This window comes from Eumetopias jubatus, unplaced genomic scaffold (genome assembly GCF_037043125.1).
Source record: "Eumetopias jubatus isolate StellerSeaLion01/CBP00866 unplaced genomic scaffold, mEumJub1_p1.0 scaffold_1, whole genome shotgun sequence".
Lineage (NCBI taxonomy): Eukaryota > Metazoa > Chordata > Mammalia > Carnivora > Otariidae > Eumetopias > Eumetopias jubatus.
The window spans coordinates 208,060,362-208,070,289 of NW_028274807.1; the positions used below are offsets into that span (position 1 = coordinate 208,060,362).

General features: G+C 41.3%; 1 pseudogene; it reads left to right on the forward strand.

Moving 5' to 3' along the window:
- The first annotated feature begins 8,550 nt into the window (after nt 1–8,550).
- Nucleotides 8,551–9,477, forward strand: LOC114197728 (olfactory receptor-like protein OLF4; annotated as a pseudogene).
- The last annotated feature ends 451 nt before the right edge of the window (nt 9,478–9,928 follow it).

Sequence of the window (9,928 nt, forward strand, 5' to 3'; positions counted from 1 at the left end):
CACATTAGCCAAGGCAGGCACAGAGGGAGAAGCAGACTCCCCACTGAGCAGGGAGCCTGATGGGGACTCAATCCCAGGACCTGGAGATCATGACCTGACCCTAAGGCAGACATAACTGAATGAGCCTCCCAGGTGCCCCTCACCTTTGCATTTCTTAATTCTTTTTTACTTTTTTAATTCCAGTATAATTAACATACATTATAATAGTAGTTTAAGGTGTAGAATATAGTGATTCAGCAGTTCTGTACATTACTCAGAGTGCATCACAATAAATGTACTCTTTATCCCTATCACCTATTTCACCCATCTCCCCACCTACCTCCCCCCTAGATACCACCACTTTGTTCTCCATATTGAAGAGTCTGGTTTTTTTAATCTCTTTTTTCTTTGTTTTGTTTCTTAAATTCCACATATGAGTGAAATCATATAGCATTTGTCTTTCTCTGACTGACTGATCACACTTGCCATTATACCTTCTAGATCCATCCATGTTGTAAATGGTACATCAAAATAAAAGCTCCTGCACAGCAAAACAAAAAGTCATCAAAACAAAAAGACACTACATCAAAAACTAATGATGGCTAACTGAACATAAAAAAAAGACAACCTAATGGGAGCAAATATTTTCAAATGATATGTCCAATAACAGGTTAATATTCAAAATGTATACAAGTCAACACAAAAAAATAATAATTTCATTAAAAAATGGCTGGAAGACATGTACAGATGTTTCTCCAAAGAAGAAATCCAGATGGCCAAAAGACACACGAAAAGATGCTCAACATCACTCATCATCAGGGAAATACAAATCACAATGAGATATCACCTCACACCTGTCAGAATGGCTAAAATCAGTAATACAGGAAACGACAAATGTTGGAGAGGGTGTGGAGAAAGGGGAACCCTCTTGCCCTGTTGGTGGGAACACAAACTGGTACAGCCACTTGGAACACAGTATGGAGGTTCATCAAAAAAAATAAAAATAGAACTACTCTATGATCCAGGGATCACACTACTGGATATTTTCCCAAAGAAAATGCATCCTCAAATTTGTAGTCATTTCTGACACTAATAATATATCAGGTCATAATATTTATTCAAATTTGTCTTTCCATGTAGACTCCACTGGGAGGTATATGTTTCCTAATCAATGTTTGCCAGTGGCGATGGTAAGCATTCTAGACACCTAGGTGAATAATGGAATAAAACAAAGAGTCTAGTTTTAAGCACAAGAAAGTGCCTGACACTAAGCTTTTGATTTCTGGTGCAACCATTTCAAGAACAATCATGTTGAATAAACATATTGTCAGGTGTGTGACACTATTACCAGAGAAGCACTCAGGAGGCCCCAGCCGTGAAATACCTCTTTAGAAAGCCCTGGTAACCTTGATACTGATGTGTGTGATGCTGCATTCCTTTCCCTGCCAGAATTTCACTCTTATGTTTTAAACTGGTCAATAAAGAGTGAACCTGTGAACCCCAAATCACTCCGCCCATGGACACCAATAAAGGCAGAACCCCCAGTTGTGGCCTATCTGTCTTTTCCTATGAAACTCTATACTTGGGGCACCTGGGTGGCTCAGTCCTTAAACATCTGCTTTTGGCTCAGGTCATGATCCCACGGTCCTGGGATCAAGCCCTGCATCGGGCTCCCTGCTCGGTGGGAAGCCTGCTTCTCCCTCTCCCACACCCCCATTTGTGTTTCCTCTCTCGCTGTGTCTCTCTCTGTCAAATAAATAAAATCTAAAAAAAGAAAGAAAGAAAGAAAGAAAGAAAGAAAGAAAGAAAGAAAGAAAGAAAGAAAGAAAGAAAGAAAGAAAGAAAGAAAGAAACTATACCCCACTACCCCCAGACTGTCCTGCCACTGCCTTCCAGGACCTATGAGTAGTAAACCTGGTTTTGTTAAAGTTCTCTGATGGGTGTTGCTGAGGCATATCTTGCAATCATAACAAGAACAAATGGGCTGGAGCAGCCACAACAGAGGCTCTGTTCAGGGAAGCATCTGTGGTAATGTCCACAAGCACAAGGGAGTGCTTGGGCTTTCCTAGCCTGAGCATCCCTGTCAGTAGCCTGAGACATAAAGGGAACAGTATTAAATTCCACATTATCAGGAAGAGGAGTGAAGGTAGTGATATAAAAAGATCGACAGAGTCTAGATGAAAATTGTATTTTCATCTGAAATAAAGTTATATGAAGGGCTTAGGGCCAAATGTAGTTTCTTCCATAGGAAGAATACAACTCATGATTAGTGTTTTTGGGGAATCTAGAGAAAATTTATTTGGCGTGGTTTAAGTCATTTGAAATGAAATTATTTTTAGAAATCCAACATGACGCTTGGGTGGCTCAGTCAGTTAAGTGTCTGACTTTGGCTCAGGTCATGATCCCAGGGTCCTGGAATCGAGTCCCATATCAGGCTCCTTGCTCAGCAGGGAGCCTACTTTTCCCTCTGCCTGCCGCTTCCCCAGTTTGCTCTCTCTCTCTGACAAATAAATAAATAAAGTCTTAAAAAAAAAAAGAAAGAAATCCAACATGTCCCATGTAAGACAAAAATTTTCAGCATTTGTGGTCCAAGATCAGGGAAAACGTTGGAACAGATGAAAATGGACAAAGAGAAAAATGTCTGTATATCAGACAGAGCAGAAGGTTAATAAAATGAGTACTTAAATTAATGGAGCACTTGAATTTAAACAAATGGAAATTCCAGAAAATATACAGAAGGATCGGATTCTACTTCCAAGCTTGATCTAAGAATAGCAGTTTCTGACTCTCTGAGGCTGTGCGCCCTGCTATCATGAGCAATTCTGCCCCAGGATGACTGGTCCTTACATCACTGGAACCCCGGTGATCCTTTTCAGAGCTGTCTTTATGTCTCTTTTCCTCAGGCTGTAGATGAAGCTATTCGGCATGGGCATGGCCATGTTGTACATCACCGAGTCTACTGCACTTGAGTGAGAGCTCTGGGGAGCAGCAGAGAAAAGGTACACACCTAGGGACATAGAGTAAAATAAGGAGACAACTGAGAGGTGAGATGCACAGGTGGAAAATGCTTTATATTTGCCCTGAGCCTAAGAGATCCAAAATATGGAGGAAACTCTCTTAGAGTAAGAATAAAGGATCCCAGCCAGGGGAGCACTAGCCAGGAGCATAAAATACATCATCACGTTATTAAGAAAAGTGTTGGAACAGGCAAGTTGGACCACCTGATTGATTTCACAGAAGAAGTGGGAGATTTCCACATCTCTACAGAAGGACAGCCACAACACCATTAAGGTTTGTAGTAAGGAAGTCCGGGTACTCATCATCCAGGACACCAGAAGTAGCAGTCCTCAGAGCCAGGGATTCATGATGACCCTGTAGTGCAGGGGATGACAGATGGTCACAAAATGGTCATAAACAATCACAGCCAGGAGAAGGTTATCCAATCCAGTGAAGAGTAGGAAAAAGCATATCCAAGTGATGCAGTCTTCATAGTTTATAACTGTGCTTAGTCTGGATGTTCTGAAGCATCTTGGGGATGGTGGTGGAGGTGAAACAGATGTCTTCCTGTCCAACCAAAGGACAGGTTGGAGAGGAAGAAGTACATGGGGGTGTGGAGGTGCGTGTCAGAGCTGATGGCCAGGATGATGAGCAGGCTTCAAAACATAGTAACCAGGGACTGGAGAAAAGATGGTGGAGGAGTAGGGGACCCTATTTCAACTGGTCCCCAGAATTGAGCTGGATATCTACCAGACAACTCTGAGTACCCACAAACTCAGCCTGAGATGTAAGAAGATCTGGATCTCTACAAACAGAATATCGTGGGTGGTTGGTTTTGAGGTACAAAGTGGGGAGCCGTGAGTCCGCAGGCAGATATCAGAGGATAAATGGCAGCGGGAGGGAGCCTGGCTGTGGGGATCCTACACCTCTGGTGAGCGACAGCCTCATGCACTGGGGACAGGGCACAGACTTACAGACTGGTAGCGGTGGGGAAAGGACTTTAGGGCAGCCCCAGGGCAGAAACCCAGAGTGGCGGTGCGAACTAGGAGTGGCTGGTGGTTTTCAATGCACAAAGGGCAGAGACTTGCTCCGACCTGGAGGCAGGACTGGGAGCACTGTGGAGGGACGCACAAACCAGGATGCTGCAGTTTATAGCAGCACAGACAGAAACAGAGACAGTGTGGCCTGGAGAGCTCACTGAAGAACAGACTGCGATCTCTCTGCTCTGAGGCAGAGGGTTGGAAATGGTCTCTTCTGCTCTGACTCTCAGAAGAGATGCAGAAAGCCACCAGGGAAAGCCGACAGAGAACAAAAGCCCCCAAAAAACAATTCCCACTGAACCCATCCCCCCCCCCACAGGGGGACAGGGCAACTCTGCCCAAACAGGGTTGCCTGAGTAGCAGCAGGGCAGGCCCCTCCCCCAGAAGACAGGCTGGGAAAATAAGAGGCCAGCAACCCTAAGGTCCCTAGAGAACAGGTGCATCTTCCTTGGGTTCTGGTCAATAATTTGGACTCTATACATTCCCTCACACACTCATCAACAGAATGACTAGGAGGAGGAATCCCCAAAATAGAAAAGACTCAGAGATTATGACTTATGCCGCAGATTTACAAATGGATGCAGATATAACCAAGATGTTGGAGATGGAATTCAGGCTAGCAATTGTGAAGACAATAGCTGGATTGGAGAAATCAATTAATGGCAACATAGAGTCTCTAAGGGCAGAAATGAAAGCTGAATTGGCAGAACTTAAAAATGCTATCAATGAGACCCAATCCAATCTAGATAATCTAACAGCTAGGGTAAGTGAGGCAGAAGAATGAATAAGCGACCTGGGAGACAATATAATAGATAAAAAGGGAAAAGAGGAGGCCAGGGAAAAACAACTCAGAATCCATGAAAATAGAATCAGAGAAATAAGTGACACCATGAAGCATTCCAATGTCAGAATAATTGGAAACCCGGAGGGAGTGGAGAGATAGAGAGGACTAGAAGATGTATTTCAGCAAATCGTAGCTGAGAACTTCCCTAATTTGGGGAATGAAACAAACATTCACGTCCTAGAGGCAGAGAGGACCCCTCCCAAGACCAAGGAAAACAGGCCAAGACCCCAGCATGTAACAGTAAAACTCGCAAATCTTAGAACCAAGGAAACCATCTTAAGGGTAGTTAGGGGGAAGAGATTCCTTAAGTACAGAGGGAGGAACATCAGAATAACATCAGACCTATCCACAGAGACCTGGCAAGACATATTCAAGGTACTAAATGAGAAGAACATACAGCCAAGAATACTTTATCTGGCAAGGCTGTCATTTAGAATGGATGGAAAAATGCGGAGCTTCCAAGACTGGCAGAAACTGAAAGAATATGTGACCACTAAGCCGGCCCTGCAAGAAATAGTAAGGGGGGTTCTATAAAAGGAAAAAGACCCCAAGAGTGATATACAACAGAAATTTACAGGGACAATCTATAAAAACAACGTCTTCACAGGCAACATGATGACAATTAATTCATATCTTTCAATAATCACTCTCAACGTGAATGGCCTAAATGCTCCCATAAGACGGCACAGGGTTGCAGATTGGATAAAAAGACAGAAACCATCCATATGCTGCCTACAAGAGACTCATTTTGAACCTAAAGATACATCCAGACTGAAAGCGAAGGGATGGAGATCCATCTTCCATGCCAGAGGACCTCAAAAGAAAGCTGGGGTAGCAATTTTTATATCAGACAAATTAGATTTTAAACTAAAGTCTGTAATTAGAGACACAGGAGGACACTATATCATTCTTAAAGGGTCTATCCAACAAGAAGATCTAACAATTGTAAATATCTATGCCCCCAACATGGGAGCAGCCATCTACATAAGCCAACTGTTAACCAAAATAAAGAGTCATATTGATAACAATACGTTAATTGTAGGAGCCTCAATACTCCACTCTCAGCAATGGACAGATCATCTAAGCAGAAAATCAACAAGGAAACAAGAGCTTTGAATGACACACTGGACCAGATGGACCTCATAGATATATACAGAACATTCCTACCCTAAAACAACAGAATACTCATTCTTCTCAAGCACACATGAAACTTTCTCCAGAATAGACCACATACTGGGTCACAAATCAGGTCTCAACCGATATCAAAAGATTGAGATTATTTCCTGCATATTCTCAGACCACAATGCTTTAAAACTGGAACTCAATCACAAGAAAAAATTTGGCAGAAATTCAAACACTTGGAAGCTAAAGACCACTCTGCTCAAGAATGTTTGGACCAACCAGGAAATCAAAGAACTTAAACAATTCATGGAAGTCAATGAGAATGAAAACACATTGGTCCAAAACCTATGGCATACTGCAAAGGCGGTCCTAAGGGGGAAATACATAGCCATCCAAGCCTCACTAAAAAAAAAAAAAAAAAAAACAGAAAAATCCCGAATTCACCAACTAACTAACTCTACACCTTAAAGAACTAGAGAAAAAGCAACAAACAATGCCTAAGCCACACATTAGGAGAGAAATAATTAAAATTAGAGCAGAGATCAATGAATTAGAAACCAGAAGCACAGTAGGTCAGATCAAAGAAACTAGAAGTTGGTTCTTTGAAAGAATTAATAAGATTGATAAACCACTGGCCAGACTTATCCAAAAGAAAAGAGAAAGGACCCAAATTAATAAAATTATGAATGAAAGGGGAGAGATCATGACTAAAACCAAGGAAATAGAAACAATTATTAGAAATGATTATCAACAACTCTATGCCAATAAACTGAGCAATCTGGATGAAATGGAGGCCTTCCTGGAAACCTATAAGCTGCCAAGACTGAAACAGGAAGAAATTGACAACCTGAATAGGCCAATAACCAGTAACGAGATTGAAGCAGTGATCAAAAACCTCCCCAAAAACAAGAGTCCAGGACCTGATGGATTCCCTGGGGAATTCTACCAAACATTCAAAGAAATTATACCTGTTCTACTGAAGCTATTTCAAAAAATAGAAACAGAGGGAAAACTTCCAAACTCATTCTCTGAGGCCAGCATTACCTTAATCCACAAACCAGGCAAAGACCCCATCGAAAAGGAGAATTTCAGACTGATATCCTTGATGAATATAGATTCCAAAATCCTCAACAAAATCCTAGCTGATAGGATCCAACAATACATTAAAAGGATCATCCACCACGACCAAGTGGGATTTAGCCCTGGGATGCAAGAGTGGTTCAACATTCACAAATCAATCAATGTGATAGAACACATTAATAAGAGGAGGGAGAAGAACCATATGGTCCTCTCAATTGATGCAGAAAAAGCATTTGACAAAATACAACATCCTTTCCTGATTAAAACTCTTCAGAGTATAGGGATAGAGTGAACATTCCTCAAGTTCATAAAATCCGTCTATGAAAAACCCACAGTGAATATCATCCTCAATGGGGAAACGCTGAGAGCCTTTCCCTTACGATCAGGAACACGTCAAGGATGCCCACTCTCACCACTATTGTTCAACATAGTACTAGAAGTCCTAGCAACAACAATCAGACGACAAAAAGAAATAAAAGGTATTCAGAGAAAGACATGTATCATATGATCTCACTGATATGAGGAATTCTTAATCTCAGGAAACAAACTGAGGTTTGCTGGAGTGGTGGGTGGTGGGAAGGATGGGGTGGCTGGGTGATAGACATTGGGGAGGGTATGTGCTTTGGTAAGTACTGTGAATTGTGTAAGACTATTGAATCACAGACCTGTACCTATGAAACAAATAATACATTATACGTTAAAAAAAAAAAAAAGAAGATAGTAGGAAAGGAAAAATGAAGGGGGGGTGGCAACCAGAGGGGGAGACGAACCATGAGAGACTATGGACTCTGAGAAACAAATTGAGGGTTCTAGAGGGGAGGGGGGTGGGGAGATGGGTAAGCCTGGTGATAGGTTTTAAAGAGGGCACGTATTGAATGGAGCACTGGGTGTTACACACAAACAATGAATTATGGAACACTACATCAAAATCTAATGATGTAATGTATGGTGATTAACATAACAATTTTATTAAAAGTAGTATATGTATACAGTGGAATATTGCTCATCCATAAAAAAGAATGAAATCTTGCCATTTACAACGATGTGGATGGAACTAGATTGTATTATGCTAAGTGAAATAAGTCAGTCAGAGAAAGATGACTACCATATGATTCAGTCATATGTGGAATTGAAGAAACAAAACAAATGATCGTGTGAAAAAAGAGAGAGAGAGAGGTAAACCAAGATACAGACTCTTAACTCTTGAGAACAAACTACTGGTTACCAGAGGGGAGGTGGGTGAGGGGGATGGGTGAAATAGGTGACAGGGATGAAGGAGGGCATTTGTGATGAGCACAGGGTGATGTATGGAAGTGTTGAATCACTAAATTCTACACCTGAAACTCATACTACATTGTATGTTAGCTAACTGGAATTTAAACAAAATCTTTAAAAACTGAAAAATAATATAGGGTAAGAAATAAATGAAAGCCATTTGATTGAAAATTATTATGTTGTTTTATCCTTCTCACTAGTCATCTCCACCAAATGGAACAAGGCAATGATACACAAATTTCAGAGATTCTTCTTCTGGGATTTTCAGAGGATCCAGAACAGCAGCCCCTAATATTTGGGCTTTTCTTCTCCATGTACCTGATCACTGTGTTTGGAAACTTGTTCATCATCCTGTCCATCAGCACAGACCCCAACCTCCACATGTATTTCTTCCTCGCCAACCTGTCCTTTGTAGACATCTGTTTCACCACCACCACCATCCCCAAGATGCTGTGGAACATCCAGACTCACAGCAAAGTGATCACTTAGGAAGTCTGCCTCAGCCAGATGTATTTTTTCATACTCTTTGCCATGTCAAATGTCTTTCTCCTAAGTGTGATGGCCTATGACCGCTTTGTGGCCATCTGCCACCCCCTGCACTACAAGGTCATCATGAACCCCCAGCTTTGTGGACTCTTGGTTCTTGTGTCCTGGATCATGTCTATCCTGAATTCCTTGTTACAAAGTTTAATGATGTTGCTGCTTTCCTTCTGTACACACTTCCAAATCCCCCACTTTTTTTGTGAACTCAATCAGATGATTCATCTTGCCTGTTCTGACACCTTTATTAACAACTTGGTGATTTATTTTGCAGCTGTCCTGCTGGATGGGGGTCCTTTTGCTGGTATCCTTTACTCTTATTCTAAGATTGTTTCCTCCATATGTAGAATATCATCAGTTCAGGGCAAGTATAAAGCATTTTCCACCTGTGCATCTCACCTCTCAGTTGTCTCCTTATTTTATTGTATGATGCTTGTTGTGTACCTTAGCTCTGCTGCTCCCCAGAGCTCCCACACAAGTTCAGTAGCCTCGGTGATGTACATGGTGGTCACACTCATGCTGAACCCCTTCGTCTACAGCCTGAGGAACAGAGAATTAAAGAGGGTTCTGAAAAGAATCATTGGGGTTCCAGTAATGTGAGGACCAATCATCCTGGGGCTGAAGAAGTGCCCATGATTATAGGGCTCACTGCCTCAGAGCCAGGAACTGACATTCTTCTATCAGGCTGTGGAAGTAGAATAGATTCCTCTTATTTATTTCCTGGAATTTTTTTGAATTCAACATCTCCATACATTTAAGTAACTCACTTTATTAGGCTTCTGTTCTGCCTGATATACAGACAGTTTTCTTCTTTGTCCATTTCCTACTTTTTCAAAATTTTTTCCAGCCTTGAAAAAAATATTTGGAAATTCCCATTTATGTCATAGGGTATGATTTTCTTAAGAGTACTTTCTACTCAAAGAACATATATCACCCAAAGTAATTTTCTCTTATTTTATTAAAAGGATAGTCATGAGTCATATTATTTATAAAGATAAAAACTAGTTTGATAATGAAGGACATTTATATAATTTTACTTTAAAGGACAGTA